Source organism: Schistocerca cancellata, unplaced genomic scaffold (genome assembly GCF_023864275.1).
Source record: "Schistocerca cancellata isolate TAMUIC-IGC-003103 unplaced genomic scaffold, iqSchCanc2.1 HiC_scaffold_1151, whole genome shotgun sequence".
Lineage (NCBI taxonomy): Eukaryota > Metazoa > Arthropoda > Insecta > Orthoptera > Acrididae > Schistocerca > Schistocerca cancellata.
The window spans coordinates 4,228,934-4,245,357 of record NW_026047150.1 but is presented as its reverse complement, the minus strand read 5'-3'; positions in this window follow the sequence as shown (position 1 = coordinate 4,245,357).

Sequence of the window (16,424 nt, the reverse complement as noted above, 5' to 3'; positions counted from 1 at the left end):
TACTGTGTCTGCATACCGCATCTCGCGACAAGGGCTTGCAGACGATAAATGTAACCGTTTCAGAGAGAAAAGCGACCACAGTGACGATCTGGCGTTATGTCGATTCGATAGTAAATGACGGAAACGGGAGATTTTCTTAGGTTTTTACTACATATTAACACTTTACACAATTTCTCGTGTTACCTGGCTGCCAGTCCTCGGTTCATGCAAAATCTTAAGGTCCTCGGTCTGGTCCAAGGCACCAAACCGCCCAATAATACATTAATCGATAACTAAAACTTGAAATGTAGCTCTTCTTACTGGCCGATTGCATCAACGTAGATTCTTATTCTGTGTTCTAGTGTGCTGCTTGTACTGTGTCTGCATACCGCATCACGCGACAAGGGCTTGCAGACGATAAATGTAACCGTTTCAGAGAGAAAAGCGACCAATGTGACGATCTGGCGTTATGTCGATTCGATAGTAAATGACGGAAACGGCAGATTTTCTTAGGTTTTTACTACATATTAACACTTTACACAATTTCTCGTGTTACCTGGCTGCCAGTCCTCGGTTCATGCAAAATCTTAAGGTCCTCGGTCTGGTCCAAGGCACCAAACCGCCCAATAATTCATTAATCGATAACTAAAACTTGAAATGTAGCTCTTCTTACTGGCCGATTGCATCAACGTAGATTCTTATTCTGTGTTCTAGTGTGCTGCTTGTACTGTGTCTGCATACCGCATCTCGCGACAAGGGCTTGCAGACGATAAATGTAACCGTTTCAGAGAGAAAAGCGACCACTGTGACGATCTGGCGTTATGTCGATTCGATAGTAAATGACGGAAACGGGAGATTTTCTTAGGTTTTTACTACATATTAACACTTTACACAATTTCTCGTGTTACCTGGCTGCCAGTCCTCGGTTCATGCAAAATCTTAAGGTCCTCTGTCTGGTCCAAGGCACCAAACCGCCCATTAATACATTAATCGATAACTAAAACTTCTTACTGGCCGATTGCATCAACGTAGATTCTTATTCTGTGTTCTAGTGTGCTGCTTGTACTGTGTCTGCATACCGCATCACGCGACAAGGGCTTGCAGACGATAAATGTAACCGTTTCAGAGAGAAAAGCGACCAATGTGACGATCTGGCGTTATGTCGATTCGATAGTAAATGACGGAAACGGGAGATTTTCTTAGGTTTTTACTACATATTAACACTTTACACAATTTCTCGTGTTACCTGGCTGCCAGTCCTCGGATCATGCAAAATCTTAAGGTCCTCGGTCTGGTCCAAGGCACCAAACCGCCCAATAATTCATTAATCGATAACTAAAACTTGAAATGTAGCTCTTCTTACTGGCCGATTGCATCAACGTAGATTCTTATTCTGTGTTCTAGTGTGCTGCTTGTACTGTGTCTGCATACCGCATCTCGCGACAAGGGCTTGCAGACGATAAATGTAACCGTTTCAGAGAGAAAAGCGACCACTGTGACGATCTGGCGTTATGTCGATTCGATAGTAAATGACGGAAACGGGAGATTTTCTTAGGTTTTTACTACATATTAACACTTTACACAATTTCTCGTGTTACCTGGCTGCCAGTCCTCGGTTCATGCAAAATCTTAAGGTCCTCTGTCTGGTCCAAGGCACCAAACCGCCCAATAATACATTAATCGATAACTAAAACTTGAAATGTAGCTCTTCTTACTGGCCGATTGCATCAACGTAGATTCTTATTCTGTGTTCTAGTGTGCTGCTTGTACTGTGTCTGCATACCGCATCACGCGACAAGGGCTTGCAGACGATAAATGTAACCGTTTCAGAGAGAAAAGCGACCAATGTGACGATCTGGCGTTATGTCGATTCGATAGTAAATGACGGAAACGGGAGATTTTCTTAGGTTTTTACTACATATTAACACTTTACACAATTTCTCGTGTTACCTGGCTGCCAGTCCTCGGTTCATGCAAAATCTTAAGGTCCTCGGTCTGGTCCAAGGCACCAAACCGCCCAATAATTCATTAATCGATAACTAAAACTTGAAATGTAGCTCTTCTTACTGGCCGATTGCATCAACGTAGATTCTTATTCTGTGTTCTAGTGTGCTGCTTGTACTGTCTCTGCATACCGCATCTCGCGACAAGGGCTTGCAGACGATAAATGTAACCGTTTCAGAGAGAAAAGCGACCACTGTGACGATCTGGCGTTATGTCGATTCGATAGTAAATGACGGAAACGGAAGATTTTCTTAGGTTTTTACTACATATTAACACTTTACACAATTTCTCGTGTTACCTGGCTGCCAGTCCTCGGTTCATGCAAAATCTTAAGGTCCTCGGTCTGGTCCAAGGCACCAAACCGCCCAATAATTCATTAATCGATAACTAAAACTTGAAATGTAGCTCTTCTTACTGGGCGATTGCATAAACTTACATGCTTCTTCAGTGTTCTACTATGCCGCTTGTAGTGACTCTGCATACCGCATCACGCGACAAGGGCTTGCAGACGATAAATGTAACCGTTTCAGAGAGAAAAGCGACCACTGTGACGATCTGGCGTTATGTCGATTCGATAGTAAATGACGGAAACGGGAGATTTTCTTAGGTTTTTACTACATATTAACACTTTACACAATTTCTCGTGTTACCTGGCTGTCAGTCCTCGGTTCATGCAAAATCTTAAGGTCCTCGGTCTGGTCCAAGGCACCAAACCGCCCAATAATTCATTAATCGATAACTAATACTTGAAATGTAGCTCTTCTTACTGGGCGATTGCATAAACTTAGATGCTTCTCCAGTGTTCTACTATGCCGCTTGTAGTGACTCTGCATACCGCATCACGCGACAAGGGCTTGCAGACGATAAATGTAACAGTTTCAGAGAGAAAAGCGACCAATGTGACGATCTGGCGTTATGTCGATTCGATAGTAAATGACGGAAACGGGAGATTTTCTTAGGTTTTTACTACATATTAACACTTTACACTATTTCTCGTGTTACCTGGCTGCCAGTCCTCGGTTCATGCAAAATCTTAAGGTATTCGGTCTGGTCCAAGGCACCAAACCGCCCAATAATTCATTAATCGATAACTAAAACTTGAACTGCAGCTCCTCTTACTGGGCGATTGCATAAACTTAGATGCTTCTTCAGTGTTCTACTATGCCGCTTGTAGTGACTCTGCATACCGCATCACGCGACAAGGGCTTGCAGACGATAAATGTAACAGTTTCAGAGAGAAAAGCGACCAATGTGACGATCTGGCGTTATGTCGATTCGATAGTAAATGACGGAAACGGGAGATTTTCTTAGGTTTTTAGTACATATTAACACATTACACAATTTCTCGTGTTACCTGGCTGCCAGTCCTCGGTTCATGCAAAATCTTAAGGTCCTCGGTCTGGTCCAAGGCACCAAACCGCCCAATAATTCATTAATCGATAACTAAAACTTGAAATGTAGCTCTTCTTACTGGCCGATTGCATCAACGTAGATTCTTATTCTGTGTTCTAGTGTGCTGCTTGTACTGTGTCTGCATACCGCATCACGCGACAAGGGCTTGCAGACGATAAATGTAACCGTTTCAGAGAGAAAAGCGACCAATGTGACGATCTGGCGTTATGTCGATTCGATAGTAAATGACGGAAACGGGAGATTCTCTTAGGTTTTTACTACATATTAACACTTTACACAATTTCTCGTGTTACCTGGCTGCCAGTCCTCGGTTCATGCAAAATCTTAAGGTCCTCGGTCTGGTCCAAGGCACCAAACCGCCCAATAATTCATTAATCGATAACTAAAACTTGAAATGTAGCTCTTCTTACTGGTCGATTGCATCAACGTAGATTCTTATTCTGTGTTCTAGTGTGCTGCTTGTACTGTGTCTGCATACCGCATCACGCGACAAGGGCTTGCAGACAATAAATGTAACCGTTTCAGAGAGAAAAGCGACCACTGTGACGATCTGGCGTTATGTCGATTCGATAGTAAATGACGGAAACGGGAGATTTTCTTAGGTTTTTACTACATATTAACACTTTACACAATTTCTCGTGTTACCTGGCTGCCAGTCCTCGGTTCATGCAAAATCTTAAGGTCCTCGGTCTGGTCCAAGGCACCAAACCGCCCAATAATTCATTAATCGATAACTAAAACTTGAAATGTAGCTCTTCTTACTGGGCGATTGCATAAACTTAGATGCTTCTTCAGTGTTCTACTATGCCGCTTGTAGTGACTCTGCATACCGCATCACGCGACAAGGGCTTGCAGACGATAAATGTAACCGTTTCAGAGAGAAAAGCGACCACTGTGACGATCTGGCGTTATGTCGATTCGATAGTAAATGACGGAAACGGGAGATTTTCTTAGGTTTTTACTACATATTAACACTTTACACCATTTCTCGTGTTACCTGGCTGCCAGTCCTCGGTTCATGCAAAATCTTAAGGTCCTCGGTCTAGTCCAAGGCACCAAACCGCCCAATAATTCATTAATCGATAACTAAAACTTGAAATGTAGCTCTTCTTACTGGCCGATTGCATCAACGTAGATTCTTATTCTGTGTTCTAGTGTGCTGCTTGTACTGTGTCTGCATACCGCATCACGCGACAAGGGCTTGCAGACGATAAATGTAACCGTTTCAGAGAGAAAAGCGACCAATGTGACGATCTGGCGTTATGTCGATTCGATAGTAAATGACGGAAACGGGAGATTTTCTTAGGTTTTTACTACATATTAACACTTTACACAATTTCTCGTGTTACCTGGCTGCCAGTCCTCGGTTCATGCAAAATCTTAAGGTCCTCGGTCTGGTCCAAGTCACCAAACCGCCCAATAATTCATTAATCGATAACTAAAACTTGAAATGTAGCTCTTCTTACTGGCCGATTGCATCAACGTAGATTCTTATTCTGTGTTCTAGTGTGCTGCTTGTACTGTGTCTGCATACCGCATCACGCGACAAGGGCTTGCAGACGATAAATGTAACCGTTTCAGAGAGAAAAGCGACCACTGTGACGATCTGGCGTTATGTCGATTCGATAGTAAATGACGGAAACGGGAGATTTTCTTAGGTTTTTACTACATATTAACACTTTACACAATTTCTCGTGTTACCTGGCTGTCAGTCCTCGGTTCATGCAAAATCTTAAGGTCCTCGGTCTGGTCCAAGGCACCAAACCGCCCAATAATTCATTAATCGATAACTAAAACTTGAAATGTAGCTCTTCTTACTGGCCGATTGCATCAACGTAGATTCTTATTCTGTGTTCTAGTGTGCTGCTTGTACTGTGTCTGCATACCGCATCTCGCGACAAGGGCTTGCAGACGATAAATGTAACCGTTTCAGAGAGAAAAGCGACCACTGTGACAATCTGGCGTTATGTCGATTCGATAGTAAATGACGGAAACGGGAGATTTTCTTAGGTTTTTACTACATATTAACACTTTACACAATTTCTCGTGTTACCTGGCTGCCAGTCCTCGGTTCATGCAAAATCTTAAGGTATTCGGTCTGGTCCAAGGCACCAAACCGCCCAATAATTCATTAATCGATAACTAAAACTTGAACTGCAGCTCCTCTTACTGGGCGATTGCATAAACTTACATGCTTCTTCAGTGTTCTACTATGCCGCTTGTAGTGACTCTGCATACCGCATCACGCGACAAGGTCTTGCAGACGATAAATGTAACCGTTTCAGAGAGAAAAGCAACCACTGTGACGATCTGGCGTTATGTCGATTCGATAGTAAATGACGGAAACGGGAGATTTTCTTAGGTTTTTACTACATATTAACACTTTACACAATTTCTCGTGTTACCTGGCTGTCAGTCCTCGGTTCATGCAAAATCTTAAGGTCCTCGGTCTGGTCCAAGGCACCAAACCGCCCAATAATTCATTAATCGATAACTAATACTTGAAATGTAGCTCTTCTTACTGGGCGATTGCATAAACTTAGATGCTTCTTCAGTGTTCTACTATGCCGCTTGTAGTGACTCTGCATACCGCATCACGCGACAAGGGCTTGCAGACGATAAATGTAACAGTTTCAGAGAGAAAAGCGACCAATGTGACGATCTGGCGTTATGTCGATTCGATAGTAAATGACGGAAACGGGAGATTTTCTTAGGTTTTTACTACATATTAACACTTTACACAATTTCTCGTGTTACCTGGCTGCCAGTCCTCGGTTCATGCAAAATCTTAAGGTATTCGGTCTGGTCCAAGGCACCAAACCGCCCAATAATTCATTAATCGATAACTAAAACTTGAACTGCAGCTCCTCTTACTGGGCGATTGCATAAACTTAGATGCTTCTTCAGTGTTCTACTATGCCGCTTGTAGTGACTCTGCATACCGCATCACGCGACAAGGGCTTGCAGACGATAAATGTAACAGTTTCAGAGAGAAAAGCGACCAATGTGACGATCTGGCGTTATGTCGATTCGATAGTAAATGACGGAAACGGGAGATTTTCTTAGGTTTTTAGTACATATTAACACTTTACACAATTTCTCGTGTTACCTGGCTGCCAGTCCTTGGTTCATGCAAAATCTTAAGGTCCTCGGTCTGGTCCAAGGCACCAAACCGCCCAATAATTCATTAATCGATAACTAAAACTTGAAATGTAGCTCTTCTTACTGGCCGATTGCATCAACGTAGATTCTTATTCTGTGTTCTAGTGTGCTGCTTGTACTGTGTCTGCATACCGCATCACGCGACAAGGGCTTGCAGACGATAAATGTAACCGTTTCAGAGAGAAAAGCGACCAATGTGACGATCTGGCGTTATGTCGATTCGATAGTAAATGACGGAAACGGGAGATTCTCTTAGGTTTTTACTACATATTAACACTTTACACAATTTCTCGTGTTACCTGGCTGCCAGTCCTCGGTTCATGCAAAATCTTAAGGTCCTCGGTCTGGTCCAAGGCACCAAACCGCCCAATAATTCATTAATCGATAACTAAAACTTGAAATGTAGCTCTTCTTACTGGTCGATTGCATCAACGTAGATTCTTATTCTGTGTTCTAGTGTGCTGCTTGTACTGTGTCTGCATACCGCATCACGCGACAAGGGCTTGCAGACAATAAATGTAACCGTTTCAGAGAGAAAAGCGACCACTGTGACGATCTGGCGTTATGTCGATTCGATAGTAAATGACGGAAACGGGAGATTTTCTTAGGTTTTTACTACATATTAACACTTTACACAATTTCTCGTGTTACCTGGCTGCCAGTCCTCGGTTCATGCAAAATCTTAAGGTCCTCGGTCTGGTCCAAGGCACCAAACCGCCCAATAATTCATTAATCGATAACTAAAACTTGAAATGTAGCCCTTCTTACTGGGCGATTGCATAAACTTAGATGCTTCTTCAGTGTTCTACTATGCCGCTTGTAGTGACTCTGCATACCGCATCACGCGACAAGGGCTTGCAGACGATAAATGTAACCGTTTCAGAGAGAAAAGCGACCACTGTGACGATCTGGCGTTATGTCGATTCGATAGTAAATGACGGAAACGGGAGATTTTCTTAGGTTTTTACTACATATTAACACTTTACACCATTTCTCGTGTTACCTGGCTGCCAGTCCTCGGTTCATGCAAAATCTTAAGGTCCTCGGTCTAGTCCAAGGCACCAAACCGCCCAATAATTCATTAATCGATAACTAAAACTTGAAATGTAGCTCTTCTTACTGGCCGATTGCATCAACGTAGATTCTTATTCTGTGTTCTAGTGTGCTGCTTGTACTGTGTCTGCATACCGCATCACGCGACAAGGGCTTGCAGACGATAAATGTAACCGTTTCAGAGAGAAAAGCGACCAATGTGACGATCTGGCGTTATGTCGATTCGATAGTAAATGACGGAAACGGGAGATTTTCTTAGGTTTTTACTACATATTAACACTTTACACAATTTCTCGTGTTACCTGGCTGCCAGTCCTCGGTTCATGCAAAATCTTAAGGTCCTCGGTCTGGTCCAAGTCACCAAACCGGCCAATAATTCATTAATCGATAACTAAAACTTGAAATGTAGCTCTTCTTACTGGCCGATTGCATCAACGTAGATTCTTATTCTGTGTTCTAGTGTGCTGCTTGTACTGTGTCTGCATACCGCATCACGCGACAAGGGCTTGCAGACGATAAATGTAACCGTTTCAGAGAGAAAAGCGACCACTGTGACGATCTGGCGTTATGTCGATTCGATAGTAAATGACAGAAACGGGAGATTTTCTTAGGTTTTTACTACATATTAACACTTTACACAATTTCTCGTGTTACCTGGCTGCCAGTCATCGGTTCATGCAAAATCTTAAGGTCCTCTGTCTGGTCCAAGGCACCAAACCGCCCAATAATACATTAATCGATAACTAAAACTTGAAATGTAGCTCTTCTTACTGGCCGATTGCATCAACGTAGATTCTTATTCTGTGTTCTAGTGTGCTGCTTGTACTGTGTCTGCATACCGCATCACGCGACAAGGGCTTGCAGACGATAAATGTAACCGTTTCAGAGAGAAAAGCGACCAATGTGACGATCTGGCGTTATGTCGATTCGATAGTAAATGACGGAAACGGGAGATTCTCTTAGGTTTTTACTACATATTAACACTTTACACAATTTCTCGTGTTACCTGGCTGCCAGTCCTCGGTTCATGCAAAATCTTAAGGTCCTCGGTCTGGTCCAAGGCACCAAACCGCCCAATAATTCATTAATCGATAACTAAAACTTGAAATGTAGCTCTTCTTACTGGTCGATTGCATCAACGTAGATTCTTATTCTGTGTTCTAGTGTGCTGCTTGTACTGTGTCTGCATACCGCATCACGCGACAAGGGCTTGCAGACAATAAATGTAACCGTTTCAGAGAGAAAAGCGACCACTGTGACGATCTGGCGTTATGTCGATTCGATAGTAAATGACGGAAACGGGAGATTTTCTTAGGTTTTTACTACATATTAACACTTTACACAATTTCTCGTGTTACCTGGCTGCCAGTCCTCGGTTCATGCAAAATCTTAAGGTCCTCGGTCTGGTCCAAGGCACCAAACCGCCCAATAATTCATTAATCGATAACTAAAACTTGAAATGTAGCTCTTCTTACTGGGCGATTGCATAAACTTAGATGCTTCTTCAGTGTTCTACTATGCCGCTTGTAGTGACTCTGCATACCGCATCACGCGACAAGGGCTTGCAGACGATAAATGTAACCGTTTCAGAGAGAAAAGCGACCACTGTGACGATCTGGCGTTATGTCGATTCGATAGTAAATGACGGAAACGGGAGATTTTCTTAGGTTTTTACTACATATTAACACTTTACACCATTTCTCGTGTTACCTGGCTGCCAGTCCTCGGTTCATGCAAAATCTTAAGGTCCTCGGTCTAGTCCAAGGCACCAAACCGCCCAATAATTCATTAATCGATAACTAAAACTTGAAATGTAGCTCTTCTTACTGGCCGATTGCATCAACGTAGATTCTTATTCTGTGTTCTAGTGTGCTGCTTGTACTGTGTCTGCATACCGCATCACGCGACAAGGGCTTGCAGACGATAAATGTAACCGTTTCAGAGAGAAAAGCGACCAATGTGACGATCTGGCGTTATGTCGATTCGATAGTAAATGACGGAAACGGGAGATTTTCTTAGGTTTTTACTACATATTAACACTTTACACAATTTCTCGTGTTACCTGGCTGCCAGTCCTCGGTTCATGCAAAATCTTAAGGTCCTCGGTCTGGTCCAAGTCACCAAACCGCCCAATAATTCATTAATCGATAACTAAAACTTGAAATGTAGCTCTTCTTACTGGCCGATTGCATCAACGTAGATTCTTATTCTGTGTTCTAGTGTGCTGCTTGTACTGTGTCTGCATACCGCATCACGCGACAAGGGCTTGCAGACGATAAATGTAACCGTTTCAGAGAGAAAAGCGACCACTGTGACGATCTGGCGTTATGTCGATTCGATAGTAAATGACGGAAACGGGAGATTTTCTTAGGTTTTTACTACATATTAACACTTTACACAATTTCTCGTGTTACCTGGCTGTCAGTCCTCGGTCCATGCAAAATCTTAAGGTCCTCGGTCTGGTCCAAGGCACCAAACCGCCCAATAATTCATTAATCGATAACTAAAACTTGAAATGTAGCTCTTCTTACTGGCCGATTGCATCAACGTAGATTCTTATTCTGTGTTCTAGTGTGCTGCTTGTACTGTGTCTGCATACCGCATCTCGCGACAAGGGCTTGCAGACGATAAATGTAACCGTTTCAGAGAGAAAAGCGACCACTGTGACAATCTGGCGTTATGTCGATTCGATAGTAAATGACGGAAACGGGAGATTTTCTTAGGTTTTTACTACATATTAACACTTTACACAATTTCTCGTGTTACCTGGCTGCCAGTCCTCGGTTCATGCAAAATCTTAAGGTATTCGGTCTGGTCCAAGGCACCAAACCGCCCAATAATTCATTAATCGATAACTAAAACTTGAACTGCAGCTCCTCTTACTGGGCGATTGCATAAACTTACATGCTTCTTCAGTGTTCTACTATGCCGCTTGTAGTGACTCTGCATACCGCATCACGCGACAAGGGCTTGCAGACGATAAATGTAACCGTTTCAGAGAGAAAAGCGACCACTGTGACGATCTGGCGTTATGTCGATTCGATAGTAAATGACGGAAACGGGAGATTTTCTTAGGTTTTTACTACATATTAACACTTTACACAATTTCTCGTGTTACCTGGCTGTCAGTCCTCGGTTCATGCAAAATCTTAAGGTCCTCGGTCTGGTCCAAGGCACCAAACCGCCCAATAATTCATTAATCGATAACTAATACTTGAAATGTAGCTCTTCTTACTGGGCGATTGCATAAACTTAGATGCTTCTTCAGTGTTCTACTATGCCGCTTGTAGTGACTCTGCATACCGCATCACGCGACAAGGGCTTGCAGACGATAAATGTAACAGTTTCAGAGAGAAAAGCGACCAATGTGACGATCTGGCGTTATGTCGATTCGATAGTAAATGACGGAAACGGGAGATTTTCTTAGGTTTTTACTACATATTAACACTTTACACAATTTCTCGTGTTACCTGGCTGCCAGTCCTCGGTTCATGCAAAATCTTAAGGTATTCGGTCTGGTCCTTGGCACCAAACCGCCCAATAATTCATTAATCGATAACTAAAACTTGAACTGCAGCTCCTCTTACTGGGCGATTGCATAAACTTAGATGCTTCTTCAGTGTTCTACTATGCCGCTTGTAGTGACTCTGCATACCGCATCACGCGACAAGGGCTTGCAGACGATAAATGTAACAGTTTCAGAGAGAAAAGCGACCAATGTGACGATCTGGCGTTATGTCGATTCGATAGTAAATGACGGAAACGGGAGATTTTCTTAGGTTTTTAGTACATATTAACACTTTACACAATTTCTCGTGTTACCTGGCTGCCAGTCCTTGGTTCATGCAAAATCTTAAGGTCCTCGGTCTGGTCCAAGGCACCAAACCGCCCAATAATTCATTAATCGATAACTAAAACTTGAAATGTAGCTCTTCTTACTGGCCGATTGCATCAACGTAGATTCTTATTCTGTGTTCTAGTGTGCTGCTTGTACTGTGTCTGCATACCGCATCACGCGACAAGGGCTTGCAGACGATAAATGTAACCGTTTCAGAGAGAAAAGCGACCAATGTGACGATCTGGCGTTATGTCGATTCGATAGTAAATGACGGAAACGGGAGATTCTCTTAGGTTTTTACTACATATTAACACTTTACACATTTTCTCGTGTTACCTGGCTGCCAGTCCTCGGTTCATGCAAAATCTTAAGGTCCTCGGTCTGGTCCAAGGCACCAAACCGCCCAATAATTCATTAATCGATAACTAAAACTTGAAATGTAGCTCTTCTTACTGGTCGATTGCATCAACGTAGATTCTTATTCTGTGTTCTAGTGTGCTGCTTGTACTGTGTCTGCATACCGCATCACGCGACAAGGGCTTGCAGACAATAAATGTAACCGTTTCAGAGAGAAAAGCGACCACTGTGACGATCTGGCGTTATGTCGATTCGATAGTAAATGACGGAAACGGGAGATTTTCTTAGGTTTTTACTACATATTAACACTTTACACAATTTCTCGTGTTACCTGGCTGCCAGTCCTCGGTTCATGCAAAATCTTAAGGTCCTCGGTCTGGTCCAAGGCACCAAACCGCCCAATAATTCATTAATCGATAACTAAAACTTGAAATGTAGCTCTTCTTACTGGGCGATTGCATAAACTTAGATGCTTCTTCAGTGTTCTACTATGCCGCTTGTAGTGACTCTGCATACCGCATCACGCGACAAGGGCTTGCAGACGATAAATGTAACCGTTTCAGAGAGAAAAGCGACCACTGTGACGATCTGGCGTTATGTCGATTCGATAGTAAATGACGGAAACGGGAGATTTTCTTAGGTTTTTACTACATATTAACACTTTACACCATTTCTCGTGTTACCTGGCTGCCAGTCCTCGGTTCATGCAAAATCTTAAGGTCCTCGGTCTAGTCCAAGGCACCAAACCGCCCAATAATTCATTAATCGATAACTAAAACTTGAAATGTAGCTCTTCTTACTGGCCGATTGCATCAACGTAGATTCTTATTCTGTGTTCTAGTGTGCTGCTTGTACTGTGCCTGCATACCGCATCACGCGACAAGGGCTTGCAGACGATAAATGTAACCGTTTCAGAGAGAAAAGCGACCAATGTGACGATCTGGCGTTATGTCGATTCGATAGTAAATGACGGAAACGGGAGATTTTCTTAGGTTTTTACTACATATTAACACTTTACACAATTTCTCGTGTTACCTGGCTGCCAGTCCTCGGTTCATGCAAAATCTTAAGGTCCTCGGTCTGGTCCAAGTCACCAAACCGCCCAATAATTCATTAATCGATAACTAAAACTTGAAATGTAGCTCTTCTTACTGGCCGATTGCATCAACGTAGATTCTTATTCTGTGTTCTAGTGTGCTGCTTGTACTGTGACTGCATACCGCATCACGCGACAAGGGCTTGCAGACGATAAATGTAACCGTTTCAGAGAGAAAAGCGACCACTGTGACGATCTGGCGTTATGTCGATTCGATAGTAAATGACAGAAACGGGAGATTTTCTTAGGTTTTTACTACATATTAACACTTTACACAATTTCTCGTGTTACCTGGCTGCCAGTCATCGGTTCATGCAAAATCTTAAGGTCCTCTGTCTGGTCCAAGGCACCAAACCGCCCAATAATACATTAATCGATAACTAAAACTTGAAATGTAGCTCTTCTTACTGGCCGATTGCATCAACGTAGATTCTTATTCTGTGTTCTAGTGTGCTGCTTGTACTGTGTCTGCATACCGCATCACGCGACAAGGGCTTGCAGACGATAAATGTAACCGTTTCAGAGAGAAAAGCGACCTATGTGACGATCTGGCGTTATGTCGATTCGATAGTAAATGACGGAAACGGGAGATTTTCTTAGGTTTTTACTACATATTAACACTTTACACAATTTCTCGTGTTACCTGGCTGCCAGTCCTCGGTTCATGCAAAATCTTAAGGTCCTCGGTCTGGTCCAAGGCACCAAACCGGCTAATCATTCATTAATCGATAACTAAAACTTGAAATGTAGCTCTTCTTACTGGGCGATTGCATAAACTTAGATGCTTCTTCAGTGTTCTACTATGCCGCTTGTAGTGACTCTGCATACCGCATCACGCGACAAGGGCTTGCAGACGATAAATGTAACCGTTTCAGAGAGAAAAGCGACCACTGTGACAATCTGGCGTTATGTCGATTCGATAGTAAATGACGGAAACGGGAGATTTTCTTAGGTTTTTACTACATATTAACACTTTACACAATTTCTCGTGTTACCTGGCAGCCAGTCCTCGGTTCATGCAAAATCTTAAGGTATTCGGTCTGGTCCAAGGCACCAAACCGCCCAATAATTCATTAATCGATAACTAAAACTTGAACTGCAGCTCCTCTTACTGGGCGATTGCATAAACTTAGATGCTTCTTCAGTGTTCTACTATGCCGCTTGTAGTGACTCTGCATACCGCATCACGCGACAAGGGCTTGCAGACGATAAATGTAACCGTTTCAGAGAGAAAAGCGACCACTGTGACGATCTGGCGTTATGTCGATTCGATAGTAAATGACGGAAACGGGAGATTTTCTTGGGTTTTTACTACATATTAACACTTTACACAATTTCTCGTGTTACCTGGCTGCCAGTCCTCGGTTCATGCAAAATCTTAAGGTCCTCGGTCTGGTCCAAGGCACCAAACCGCCCAATAATTCATTAATCGATAACTAAAACTTGAAATGTAGCTCTTCTTACTGGCCGATTGCATCAACGTAGATTCTTATTTTGTGTTCTAGTGTGCTGCTTGTACTGTGTCTGCATACCGCATCACGCGACAAGGGCTTGCAGACGATAAATGTAACCGTTTCAGAGAGAAAAGCGACCAATGTGACGATCTGGCGTTATGTCGATTCGATAGTAAATGACGGAAACGGGAGATTCTCTTAGGTTTTTACTACATATAAACACATTACACAATTTCTCGTGTTACCTGGCTGCCAGTCCACGGTTCATGCAAAATCTTAAGGTCCTCGGTCTGGTCCAAGGCACCAAACCGCCCAATAATTCATTAATCGATAACTAAAACTTGAAATGTAGCTCTTCTTACTGGCCGATTGCATCAACGTAGATTCTTATTCTGTGTTCTAGTGTGCTGCTTGTACTGTGTCTGCATACCGCATCACGCGACAAGGGCTTGCAGACGATAAATGTAACCGTTTCAGACAGAAAAGCGACCACTGTGACGATCTGGCGTTATGTCGATTCGATAATTAATGACGGAAACGGGAGATTTTCTTAGGTTTTTACTACATATTAACACTTTACACAATTTCTCGTGTTACCTGGCTGCCAGTCGTCGGTTCATGCAAAATCTTGAGGTCCTCGGTCTGGTCCAAGGCACCAAACCGCCCAATAATTCATTAATCGATAACTAAAACTTGAAATGTAGCTCTTCTTCCTGGTCGATTGCTTCAACGTAGATTCTTATTCTGTGTTCTAGTGTGCTGCTTGTACTGTGTCTGCATACCGCATCACGCGACAAGGGCTTGCAGACGATAAATGTAACCGTTTCAGAGAGAAAAGCGACCACTGTGACGATCTGGCGTTATGTCGATTCGATAGTAAATGACGGAAACGGGAGATTTTCTTGGGTTTTTACTACATATTAACACTTTACACAATTTCTCGTGTTACCTGGCTGCCATTCCTCGGTTCATGCAAAATCTTAAGGTCCTCGGTCTGGTCCCAGGCACCAAACCGCCCAATAATTCATTAATCGATAACTAAAACTTGAAATGTAGCTCTTCTTACTGGCCGATTGCATCAACGTAGATTCTTATTCTGTGTTCTAGTGTGCTGCTTGTACTGTGTCTGCATACCGCATCACGCGACAAGGGCTTGCAGACGATAAACGTAACCGTTTCAGAGAGAAAAGCGACCACTGTGACGATCTGGCGTTATGTCGATTCGATAGTAAATGACGGAAACGGGAGATTTTCTTAGGTTTTTACTACATATTAACACTTTACACAATTTCTCGTGTTACCTGGCTGCCAGTCCTCGGTTCATGCAAAATCTTAAGGTCCTCGGTCTGGTCCAAGGCACCAAACCGCCCAATAATTCATTAATCGATAACTAAAACTTGAAATGTAGCTCTTCTTACTGGCCGATTGCATCAACGTAGATTCTTATTCTGTGTTCTAGTGTGCTGCTTGTACTGTCTGCATACCGCATCACGCGACAAGGGCTTGCAGACGATAAATGTAACCGTTTCAGAGAGAAAAGCGACCAATGTGACGATCTGGCGTTATGTCGATTCGATAGTAAATGACGGAAACGGGAGATTTTCTTAGGTTTTTACTACATATTAACACTTTACACAATTTCTCGTGTTACCTGGCTGCCAGTCCTCGGTTCATGCAAAATCTTAAGGACCTCGGTCTGGTCCAAGGCACCAAACCGCCCAATAATTCATTAATCGATAACTAAAACTTGAAATGTAGCTCTTCTTACTGGCCGATTGCATCAACGTAGATTCTTATTCTGTGTTCTAGTGTGCTGCTTGTACTGTGTCTGCATACCGCATCACGCGACAAGGGCTTGCAGACGATAAATGTAACCGTTTCAGAGAGAAAAGCGACCAATGTGACGATCTGGCGTTATGTCGATTCGATAGTAAATGACGGAAACGGGAGAGTTTCTTAGGTTTTTACTACATATTAACACTTTACACAATTTCTCGTGTTACCTGGCTGCCAGTCCTCGGTTCATGCAAAATCTTAAGGGCCTCGGTCTGGTCCAAGGCACCAAACC